We start from the raw sequence: 13,326 nt of genomic DNA on the forward strand, positions 1-13,326 counted from the left end.
GCTGGCCGGTGGTGGGTGGGTGGGGGTCAGGGATCGGGTAAAAAAAATAAAATTTTAAAATTAAAAAGATTTTATTAAAAAATTGATGTTTTTCGAAAAAAAAATGTAATTTGAAATTGGAAGAGAGTATTGGAAAATGTTTTCCTTAATGTTTGAAGGTAAGTCATTTTCCTTAATTTTGAGGAAAATTTGTTAATTTGAAAAACATTTTCCAAAACTTTTATCCCAACCAAACATGAGAAAGTTAAAAAATATTTTCCAAAAAATATTTTCCTTCATACCAAATACACTCATAGTGAATTTTAATTAGTTAGTTGAATTAGTGAATTACTAGTGATTAATAAAAGAAAGTATGCATTTGACATGAATGATTTTGAACCAAAAAAACAAAAAAACTAAAATCTAAATTAAAGTAAATTAAAAAAATGAAAGGAGTCTTTGATATATCTTTTGTTATAATAGTAACTCACATATATTCTTATCGTTATAATAATGGCTTACATATACTTCTATAGTTACAAAAATGATTCACATATACTCCTTCGTTATAAAAGTAAAAAAAAACATTTTAAAATTTTTAACTCTTAAAAAAATCATGTATTTGATTTTTTTCACAAATAAATTAGTTTTTAACTTTTGATTATTATAATTTGAGTTTTCTAATCTTATTTTATTTCTTCTTTTATTTTTTAATATAAAAATAATAATAATAATAATAATAATAATAATAATAATAAAAAAGTGTGAATGAGAAAAGATTAAAAAGTTAAAAAATAAAATAAAATTTGTGGCTACTTTTAATGTTGTTTTATATATGTAAAAATATATTTGTGGTATCTAATATCTAAAATAAATTTTATAAGGAAATAAATGAAAAAGATAAATTCGACCATCAAACAACATACCAAATTAGTCAATGAATAAAAATAATCAAAAGAAAAACACGTGTGAGAAAGATCAAATAAATCTCTATATAGATTATTTTTTTTTAGTAAAAAAAAAAAGAGAAAAGGGTCAAATGCCCCCTCAAGCTTTGGCCATATTTTCAACTACACACTTAACCTTTGCGCTTGTCACGACCCAAAACCGAGCCGCGACTGGCACCCACACCTTCCCTCCTATGTGAGCGAACCAACCAATCTAAACCCTAACATTTCAATATCGTATCAACAGAAAGTAATGCGGAAGACTTAAACTCATTAATAAAAACCAATTCAATAACTTCTAAAATTCAACATCTATTATTCCCCAAAATCTGGAAGTCATCACCACAAGAACATCTATGATCAAATTACTAAACTAAGAGTATTCTAAGAAGCTAAAATAAACAAAAGCTAGTCCATGCCGGAACTTCAAGGCATCAAGACATGAGGAAGAAGATCCAGTCCAAGCTAGAAGCATTAGCTCACCCTGAAATCCGGTGTAATGAAGACTGGCTAGAGTTGCGGTTGAGTTGAAGACGACGGTACGTTTGCTGCACTCCACAAATAACAAAGAAAACAAATACAAGTAGGGGTCAGTACAAAACACGGGTACTGAGTAGATATCATCGGCCAACTCAAAATAGAAAACAGTATATATCAGATAATATCATAAATCAACTACAATACTCAACGTGTAGCAACAACAAGTTCTATAATCATTAATAAGCACCGCCAAGTTCACACATGAGGACTCAAGCCTCAATACCATACTCTTTTGGGAATTAGGTTCATTAGATTGAGTATATTAACATCTTTCAAGATTCTTTATCTTTATTCCTCTTGTGTCGGTACGTGACACTCCGCTCCCCTACTACTATGTGTCGGTACGTGACACTCCGATCCCCTAATTCTACGTGTCGGTTCGTGACACCCGATCCCCTAATTCTACGTGTCGGTTCGTGACACCCGATCCCCTAATTCTACGTGTCGGTTCGTGACACCCGATCCCCTAATTCTACGTGTCGGTTCGTGACACCCGATCCCCTAATTCTACGTGTCGGTTCGTGACACCCGGTCCCCTAATTCTACGTGTCGGTTCGTGACACCCGATCCCCTAATTCTACGTGTCGGTTCGTGACACCCGGTCCCCTAAATCTACGTGTCGGTTCGTGACACCCGATCCCCTAATTCTACGTGTCGGTTCGTGACACCCGGTCCCCTAATTCTACGTGTCGGTTCGTGACACCCGATCCCCTAATTCTACGTGTCGGTTCGTGACACCCGGTCCCCTAATTCTACGTGTCGGTTCGTGACACCCGATCCCCTAATTCTACGTGTCGGTTCGTGACACCCGGTCCCCTAATTCTACGTGTCGGTTCGTGACACCCGGTCCCCCTAATTCTACGTGTCGGTTCGTGACACCCGATCCCCTAATTCTACGTGTCGGTTCGTGACACCCGGTCCCCTAAATCTACGTGTCGGTTCGTGACACCCGATCCCCTAATTCTACGTGTCGGTTCGTGACACCCGGTCCCCTAATTCTACGTGTCGGTTCGTGACACCCGCTCCCCTAATTTCATTCTATTAATTCATCAATCCTTCTTTTATACCAAGGCATCATCAACCCCATTACTTTAGTTCATCAAGCCTTCTTTTATACCAAGGCATCATCAATCTCATTAACAAAGTAGATTAGGGTTTTTCAAGATTTGGGATTCAATAGCTTCATCATGCTTATTTTATCACAATTATATACAAAATCACATCATGCATGCACACAATTAAGCATATAGAAGGGTTTACAATACTACCCAATACATATCATTCGCTATTAAGAGTTTACTACGAATAGCATAAACCATAACCTACCTCCACCGAAGATTCGTGATCAAGCAAGCAAATTCCCCAAATTCTTGTTGTCCTCTTCGTTTCTCTCTCTCTCTACTCGTTCTCCCTCTCTTTCTGTTCTTTTTCTTTTTCTTATTCAAACCCTCTTTCTTTTACCCTAATTAGCATATAATTAAGTATAAAGATGGCAATAATATCCCACTAATTAACTCAAGGTTACCTCTTTTAACCCCCAAGTAATTAGACTTATTAACATTAACCCTCTAACTTTATAATTAAAGCAGGAATAGTCCAAAACGCCCCTTAAATTACTTAACAGAAATCCGACCCAGCCTGGGATTATGCAGCCTGTGACGGCCCGTCGCGCCTGCGACGGTCCGTCCTGCTGCTCCGTCACAGAGTTCAGAGACTCAATTCCACTAAAGGGTCTGTGACGGTCCGTCGTGCCCACGACGGTCCGTCCTGCCATTCCGTTACGAAGTTCAGAGAGTCGATTTCAGTACCCAAATTTCAGAATTCTAAGTGTTCTGGAACGAGACCCCCACGACGGTCCGTCGTGCCCATGACGGTTCGTCGTGGGATCCGTCGACTCAGCCAGTTTTTCCAGAAATAAAATCTGCTGCTCAAAACGACTAAACAGGTCGTTACAATAGATACCAATTTACCCATCGTTCGTCCCCGAACGATCACAAGAAGAAAAACAAGGGCGAAAAGGAGTACCTGAATCTGTAAACAGGTGTGGGTATCTTTCTTGCATATCAGCCTCCTTCTCCCAAGTGGCCTCTTCAACTGGTCGATTCTTCCATTGAACTTTGATGGATGCAATCTCCCTTGATCTCAACTTGCGAATTTCTCTATCTAGAATGGCAACAGGCTCCTCCTCATAAGACAAATTCTCATCAAGCAGAACCGAATCCCAACGAATGATGTAGTTACCATCCCCATGGTATCTTTTCAACATAGACACATGAAATACCGGATGCACTCCAGACAGCCCTGGAGGCAAGGCTAACTCATAAGCCACCTCTCCTACTCGCTTAAGTACTTCAAAGGGACCAATATACCTTGGGCTTAGTTTACCCCTTTTACCAAACCGCATCACCCCTTTCATGGGCGAAACCTTCAGCAAGACTTGCTCACCCTCCATGAACTCCAAGTCTCTAACCTTTCGATCTGCATATTCCTTTTGCCTACTTTGAGCCGCTAAAAGCTTTTCTTGAATAGATTTCACCTTCTCCAATGAATCCCTCAAAAGGTCAGTACCCCAAGGTCTAACCTCAAATGCATCAAACCAACCAATGGGAGACCTACATCTCCTCCCATACAATGCTTCGAAAGGAGCCATATCAATACTTGAGTGATAGCTATTATTGTATGAAAACTCCGCTAAGGGTAAGAAGTTATCCCAATGACCACCAAATTCTATCACACATGCACGAAGCATATCCTCCAATACTTGAATCGTTCGCTCAGACTGCCCATCTGTCTGAGGGTGGAATGCAGTACTAAGATCCAACCTAGTACCTAATTCGGCATGCAATGTTCTCCAAAACTTAGAAGTAAACTGCGTACCTCTATCTGATATGATGGAGAGTGGAACTCCATGCAACCGAACAATCTCTGAGATGTAAAGTTTGGCTAACTTCTCTGCATTGTAAGTCACCTTGACCGGAATGAAATGAGCAGACTTAGTTAACCTATCAACAATCACCCAAATAGAGTCATACTTACCCATTGTCTTTGGAAGACCAACCACGAAATCCATTGCAATTCTCTCCCATTTCCATTCAGGAATGGGCATTCTCTGAAGTGTTCCTCCGGGCCTCTGGTGTTCATACTTTACTTGTTGACAATTTGGACATTTGGCAACAAAATCAACAATGTCGCGCTTCATTCTACTCCACCAAAAGTGTTGCTTTAGGTCACGATACATCTTGGTTGCACCAGGGTGTATAGAATACCTTGAACTATGAGCCTCTGTCAGAATAGTGTTGATCAAATCATCAACACGGGGTACACATACCCTTCCCTTGATTCTCAAAACACCTTCCTCATCGATTGTTGCTTCTTTAGCCTCTCCTCGCAACACTTTATCTCGGATTCGGATCAATTTCTCATCATTAAACTGTTTTCCCTTGATCTTGTCAAGAAAAGAAGATCTCGCCTCCACACTGGCCAAAAATCCTCCCTTCTCATTTACTTCCAACCTCATAAGGTCATTAGCCAGAGTCTGAACCTCTCTAGCCAATGGGCGTCTAGAAGCTTGTAAGTGAGCTAGACTACCCATGCTCCCTGCTTTTCTACTTAAGGCGTCTGCCACCACATTAGCCTTTCCTGGGTGATACAAGATAGTGACATCGTAATCCTTCAGTAGTTCCATCCATCTCCTCTGTCTCAAGTTCAAATCTTTTTGAGTAAAGACATACTGTAGGCTACGATGATCCGTGTACACTTCACACTTAACCCCATATAGATAGTGTCTCCATTGCTTTAATGCAAACACTACCGCAGCCAACTCCAAATCGTGGGTCGGATAATTACGTTCATGCACCTTTAGTTGCCTCGAAGCATACGCAATTACGTTCTTCTCTTGCATTAGCACTGCACCCAAACCAGAATAGGATGCATCACAATACACAATGAAGTTCTTACCCTCTACTGGCAAGGTAAGGATAGGTGCGGTAGTCAACAAGGTCTTGAGTTTCTGAAAGCTTTCCTCACATTCATCCGACCATACAAATGGAACATTCTGCTTAGTCAAGTTCGTCAATTGGGAAGCAATAGAAGAGAATCCCTTGACAAATCGACGGTAGTAACTGGCTAAACCAACAAAGCTTCTTATTTCTGACACATTAGTAGGTCTTACCCAATTCTTCACTACTTCGATCTTAGAAGGATCCACCATCACTCCATCCTTAGAAACCACGTGCCCCAAGAAGGACACTGAATCTAGCCAAAACTCACACTTGGAGAATTTGGCATAAAGCTTTTTCTCCCTCAACATTTCCAACACAATTCTCAAATGCTCCTCATGTTCCTTCTTACTCTTGGAGTATATCAGTATATCATCAATAAATACGATCACAAAGAGATCCAGATATGGCTTAAAAATCCCGTTCATCAAGCTCATGAAAGCAGCAGGGGCATTCGTTAGTCCAAAGGACATTACCAAGAATTCATAATGCCCATACCTGGTTCGGAAAGCAGTCTTTGGCACATCTGCTGCCCGTATTTTCAATTGATGATAACCAGACCTCAAGTCAATCTTAGAGAAGACACAAGCACCTTGTAACTGATCGAACAAATCATCAATGCGAGGAAGAGGATACCTGTTCTTAACAGTTACTTTATTTAGTTGCCGGTAATCTATGCACATCCGAAGACTCCCATCTTTCTTCTTCACAAACAAAACAGGAGCACCCCAAGGGGATGCACTCGGTCTAATAAAGCCTTTCCCTAACAATTCTTGAAGTTGGGCTTTTAACTCCCTTAACTCTGCTGGAGCCATTCTATAAGGGGGTATGGAAATGGGACGAGTACCCGGCTCCAAATCAATGCAAAAGTCGATATCCCTGTCCGGTGGCATACCAGGAAGGTCTGCAGGGAACACATCCAGAAACTCACGAACTACCGAAACCGACTCAATCGAAGGTACTTGGGTAGTATCATCCCTGAGGTGTGCCAAGAACGCTAAACACCCTTTACTAACCATTTTCTTAGCACGAAGAAAGGAGATGATACGAACTGGAGTGGAAGTGTAGTTACCCTCCCACACTAACGGATCTGTCCCAGGCTTGGCCAACGTTACAGTTTTAGCATTACAATCTAAGATTGCAAAATTTGGAGAAAGCCAAGTCATACCCAGAATTACATCGAAATCAACCATTTCTAAGATAACCAAGTCTACACGAGTGTTGCTACCCATAAAAGTCACCAGACAAGACCTATATACCTTTTCGACTATCACAGACTCACCCACCGGAGTAGAAACACGAATAGGCATGTCAAGCAATTCACAATGTAAATTAAGACCAGTAGCAAATGAGGAAGATACATATGAAAATGTGGAGCCAGGGTCAAATAATACAGAAGCCATGCAATCACAAACCAAAAGATTACCTGTGATAACAGCATCTGATGTCTCCGCTTCAGACCGCCCAGGGAAAGCGTAACAATGGGCCCTATCACCTGTCTGCCCGTTGCCCCTACCATGTGGTGTTGTAGTAGCTCCAATTTGTCCGTCACCCCGGCCGTTTTGGTGACCACCATTACCTCGGCCACCACGCCCTCCAGAATAACGGCCTCTACCATGACCACCTCTACCTCTAGCTAGTGGGGTTCTGTAACTCTGGTTTGGACAATACCTCTTAATGTGTCCAATCTCCCCACATCCATAACATTCTCTGGGTTCACGCATCGGCCTCTCAGAGAAGTGTTGACCGGTCTGAGGTGGACCCCCAACTACAGTCTGTAGTGAAGACTGAATTGGTCGAACTGAGTAACCTCCTGAACCCTGTCCTCTAGAGTAAGAACCATTAAACTCACCTCCCTTTCGAAACCTTTTAGATGTCGATGCCATGGTGAAGTCGTCTGGCTTCACTCCCTCCACCTCTATCACGAAGTCTACCACTTCTTGGAAGGATTTCGCTGTAGCCGCTACCTGTAAGGCTGAAATCCGCAAATCTGACCTCAACCCTTTCACAAAACGGCGAATCCGCTCTTGTGAACTGAAGCAAAGCTGGGTGGCATACCTAGATAATGCACGAAACTTAGCCTCATACGCAGTGACCGTCATTCTGCCTTGCTCTAGGCTCAAGAACTCATCTCTCCTCCTATCCCTCAAGGTCCGGGGGATATACTTCTCCATAAATAAGCTAGAGAATGACGCCCAAGTCATAGGTGGTGCCTGTGCGGGTTGACACTCAACATGTGACCGCCACCACATTTTGGCATTCCCCTGAAACTGATAGGTTACAAACTCAACGCCAAATCGTTCCACTATGCCCATTTTATGTAGTAACTCATGACAATCAACCAGAAAATCGTAGGCATCCTCAGATTCAGCACCCTTGAAGACTGGAGGTTTCAATTTCAAGAACTTACTGAAAAGTTCATGCTGATCGCTTGTCATTATAGGCCCTGTAGTCAAACGAGGAAACGTGCCTATTTCCAATGGAGCATCCATGCGGGGAGCCGCAGCAGTTGCCTGTTGTACTTCCGGAACCTGAGGTGTTGGTGCAGAAAACACTGGAGGTGTCTGGCCTTGATCAGATAACCCACTAAGATAAGCCAGAACCTGATTGATCATCTCTGGGGTAGGTTGGGGTGGCAATCCCTCATTCTGTACTTGTTCGTTCTCCCCTTCCTCACCCTCTATTACTACTTCCTCAGTCGGTGGAGGAGTCACCGCCCTAGTACCAGATGGGGCAGGTGCTTGTCCTCTTCCCCTAGAGGACGTCCTCCCACGACCTCTACCACGGCCTCTTGCCGCTGCTCTTCCTCGAGCTACAGCCCCAGTGGCTGGCTCAGACGCACCCTGTCCCGCCGGTGCTGGTGTTGACGTAGTCGTTGCTCTAGTTCTGGCCATCTGCGAAATAGAGTGAAGATGGTCAGATACCAATTTGTATCACCTAGATACCAATTGGATCCAAGTAATAGCACGAAAGAAAGAAAGAATGGAATTTTCCTAAAGTCCTATAGCCTCTCAAAGAAAAGTAAAGGCGTCCCCCTACCGTTCCTTAAGACTCTACTAGACTCGTTCTTGTGTGATGAGACCAACGAACCTAATGCTCTGATACCAAGTTTGTCACGACCCAAAACCGAGCCGCGACTGGCACCCACACTTACCCTCCTATGTGAGCGAACCAACCAATCTAAACCTTAACATTTCAATTTAATATCAACAGAAAGTAATGCGGAAGACTTAAACTCATTAATAAAAACACAATTCAATAACTTCTAAAATTCAACATCTATTATTCCCCAAAATCTGGAAGTCATCACCACAAGAACATCTATGATCAAATTACTAAACTAAGAGTATTCTAAGAAGCTAAAATAAACAAAAGCTAGTCCATGCCGGAACTTCAAGGCATCAAGACATGAGGAAGAAGATCCAGTCCAAGCTAGAAGCATTAGCTCACCCTGAAATCCGGTGTAATGAAGACTGGCTAGAGTTGCGGTTGAGTTGAAGACGACGGTACGTTTGCTGCACTCCACAAATAACAAAGAAAACAAATACAAGTAGGGGTCAGTACAAAACACGGGTACTGAGTAGATATCATCGGCCAACTCAAAATAGAAAACAGTATATATCAGATAATATCATAAATCAACTACAATACTCAACGTGTAGCAACAACAAGTTCTATAATCATTAATAAGCACCGCCAAGTTCACACATGAGGACTCAAGCCTCAATACCATACTCTTTTGGGAATTAGGTTCATTAGATTGAGTATATTAACATCTTTCAAGATTCTTTATCTTTATTCCTCTTGTGTCGGTACGTGACACTCCGCTCCCCTACTACTATGTGTCGGTACGTGACACTCCGATCCCCTAATTCTACGTGTCGGTTCGTGACACCCGATCCCCTAATTCTACGTGTCGGTTCGTGACACCCGATCCCCTAATTCTACGTGTCGGTTCGTGACACCCGGTCCCCCTAATACTACGTGTCGGTTCGTGACACCCGATCCACTAATCTCATTCTATTAATTCATCAATCCTTCTTTTATACCAAGGCATCATCAACCCCATTACTTTAGTTCATCAAGCCTTCTTTTATACTAAGGCATCATCAATCTCATTAACAAAGTAGATTAGGGTTTTTCAAGATTTGGGATTCAATAGCTTCATCATGCTTATTTTATCACAATTATACAATCACATTCATACAAGCATACAATTAAGCATATAGAAGGGTTTACAATACTACCCAATACATATCATTCGCTATTAAGAGTTTACTACGAATAGCATAAACCATAACCTACCTCCACCGAAGATTCGTGATCAAGCAAGCAAATTCCCCAAAGCTTGTGTTTCTTCTTCGTTCGTTTCTCTCTCGATCGTTTCTCTTTCCCTCTCCTTGTTCTTTCTATTTTTTCTATTCAAACCCTCTTTCTTTTACCCTAATTAGCATATAATTAAGTATAAAGATGGCAATAATATCCCACTAATTAACTCAAGGTTACCTCTTTTAACCCCCAAGTAATTAGACTTATTAACATTAACCCTCTAACTTTATAATTAAAGCAGGAATAGTCCAAAACGCCCCTTAAATTACTTAACAGAAATCCGACCCAGCCTGGGATTACGCAGCCTGTGACGGCCCGTCGTGCCTGCGACGGTCCGTCCTGCTGCTTCCGTCACAAAGTTCAGAGACTCAATTTCCTTGAAGAGTCTGTGACGGTCCGTCGTGCCCACGACGGTCCGTCCTGCCATGTCGTCACGAAGTTCAGAGAGTCGATTTCAGTACCCAAATTTCAGAATTCTAAGTGTTTTGGAACGAGACCCCCTCGACGGCCCGTCGTGCCCATGACGGTCCGTCGTGGGTTCCGTCGACTCAGACAGTTTTTCCAGAAATAAAATCTGCTGCTTAAAACGACTAAACAGGTCGTTACAGCGCGGGTCCTATTACCCTCCTGAACATTTTTTTAATATATTATTTCACCCTCAGACACCGACGTGGTGGTCACATACGTGAACTCACCTCCGTGTGGCGCATAAGAACGTGATAAAATGTTCATGTGGAGTCCAAATAAGCCTCCCAACGGTAACTTTACTCTTTATGTAACCATACATTTATTTTTTTATTCTTTTCACTTTGTTCTTCATCCACCATTATTCTTTGTTCATCTTGAACAAAAGCTCCCTCCTTCTTTGTTCTTCATCCACCATTGTTCTTCATCAGCCATTTTTTTCTTATTAGCAAAAGTTTTCGTAACTTCTTCAACTAAGATTGAAGTTAGGGTTTCCAATTTTGTCGAATTTTAGCTTGATTTTCCCCTCAATTCAACAGATTGTTTTTTTATTAGGGTTAATAATGTCTAACGTGAAATTGAATAAGCTGTGCATGGAAGAATCAGATCTGATGCTCAAAACCATAGTGAGATGCAAACATGGAAATTTGTTGCATATGCAGACTTCTTGGTCGAAGTCGAATCCCAGTAGACGATTCTGGTCATGCCCCTACTATGGTGTATGTTACTTTTCTTCAGTTATTTGATTTTGTTTAACTGATGTGAATGTTAATAACATAATATATTGTTTTTATTTTTTCACTCGAACAATTGTAATTTTTTCGATGGAGAGATAGAGAAGAAATCGATCCAAGATCCCAATTTATCCTCCCAAAATTGATGAACAAAAAACAGTTGAAAGATGGAGTTTGGAAGAGACAGATTCAAATCAATGAGCAACAAGTTCTGATTGATAATTTGACAGGAGAGAAGAGGTTCAAACGAAGAAATTTGAAATGGTGTACGTTTGATTGGAAGGTCATTTTATGTATTTTGATTTGTATTGCAACCTTTGTTCATGAACAACCTATTTAAAAGTAGGGTTCATTCAAGTATTGAAGTAATTGAATTGTCATAACGTATATCAGTAGTTAGTAGTGAAAGGAGTTGAAACTCTATATTGATTGTCATATGTATTATGAGAAATTTTGTATATCAATATCATTAATCTTTTCGATTGTAAAACATGTCTTTATTAGACATAACACCATTTTAAAGAGTGTCTATATTAGTGTCTATACAACGACAAATAAGGATAAGCATAACACAATTTGTAAGAGAAACGGCCTTTAACAGACATAATTAATTGTAAAACAGGCATCACACAATGCCAAATTACAATAAAAGATAAAAAAAAAACATAATTTGATATTCAATACTAGTACATCATCATTCAAAATGGGAAATGTTTTCTTGCCTACTTAAGACAGTACTGCAATATCATTACTTCCTAGATTGGATTGGTTGAACTACTTCCTCTTGATTTTCTCTATTCCCCTCTCATTTGTTGAAGTTTTCTTGTTGTGGTTGCTGCTTTTCCATTCCATTTCAATGTGGGTGCAGTTTTTGGTTTGTAACCAATATCACCAGTAACATAAGCAGATTTTGTCACCTTTGTTGAACCAGTAGAGAAGATCTTACAACTTGACATCCCAGGCTGTATTCAAAGTATGAAATAATACTGATTAAATTTGTAGTTAAACATTAGAAAATAGTATAACTGAATCAATATAAAAAACTTATATTAAGAGCTTTGAGTCCATCTTCAGCTTGAAACAAACTCATTTCAATGACTGATTGCCTTTTGTATGAGGTTGTGTTTCCCCTACCCCTTCCTCTTCCTTTGTTACTATTATCAGGAGATGGACATGTAAAAGGTGCACTAGGTGCTGCAGGTGGTCTTCCTTTTGCACTCTTGCATGTGTTGCAGATGCACTAGGTGTGGCAGGTGGTCTTTCTTTTGCACTCTTGCATGTGTCGCAGATGCACTAGGTGTGGCAGGTGGTCTTCCTCTTGCACCTTTTGTAGGTGCTGCAGATGCACTAGGTCCTGGAGACGCACTAGGTGTAGAAGGTGACTTTCCTCTTGACCTCTTTGCAGGTCCTGGAGATGCACTAGGTGTTGCAGCAAATAATCTTCCTATTGACCTCTTTGCAGGTCTTGGAGATGCACTAGTTCTGCATGTGGTCTTTCTCTTGACCTCTTTGTAGAATGCTCATCTTATGTTTGTGCTTTCTATATACATATAGTTAAAATAAATGTAATTATTACATATGAGAGTAATATCACATACCAAATTAAAGTTAAAGATTTTACCTTTGATCTGCTTAAACCTGAAGTTTTACCTTTTTCCTTGTCTGTATTTGATGGTTCTTCCCTTGCGGATGACTCAACCCTTTGGGACATCCTCTCTTGTTGTGGCCTCTAACATTGGAGTTATTACATGTCATGGCAAGTCCAGTGGCTTTTTAGATTTTTTTACTTTCACCAGCTTCCTTCTTTCTAAGTTTACCTTGCCTGCCAGACAGGCTTTTTATTTCAGGTGGTGCAACTGTGGGAATAGTAGATTCAGGCCACATTTCCATGTTTGTGACAGGTTGAAGGACATTGGCATAAGTCTTCAAGTAAGTTGTCTTACTATAACAGTTGTAATGTAGTGAAGGGGTTCACCTTTCTTAAAATAAATGGCAGCCACAACATGTGCACATGGTATGCCTTTTAACTGCCATACCCTACGACTACAAATTCACCTACCAAGATCTACACTGTGTTGAAATGGTTCTTCTCTCATTTCAAACCCATCAACTCCATTAAATTCAATATTACAATTCATTGACCTATCAATATTCTCTTGTAGTACCGTTAGACACATTGGAGAAAAATCACACATCCAAGTATTTGTGAACTCTCTTAACTTGGATATTCTGGTCATCATTTTTACTCTTATCTCTTTAAGCATAGTGATAATTGTCTTGTGTCTAGGTGCCAAGATCCATGAATTAAAGCACTCATACAAATTGTTATCTACA

The 13,326-nt window shown here is 40.6% G+C and overlaps 1 pseudogene; it reads right to left on the reverse strand.

The window, feature by feature from the left end:
* Nucleotides 1–12,078: 12,078 nt before the first annotated feature.
* LOC107016476 lies at nt 12,079–12,882 on the reverse strand (annotated as a pseudogene).
* Nucleotides 12,883–13,326: the final 444 nt, after the last annotated feature.

Source organism: Solanum pennellii, chromosome 4 (assembly GCF_001406875.1).
Source record: "Solanum pennellii chromosome 4, SPENNV200".
NCBI classification, from domain to species: domain Eukaryota; kingdom Viridiplantae; phylum Streptophyta; class Magnoliopsida; order Solanales; family Solanaceae; genus Solanum; species Solanum pennellii.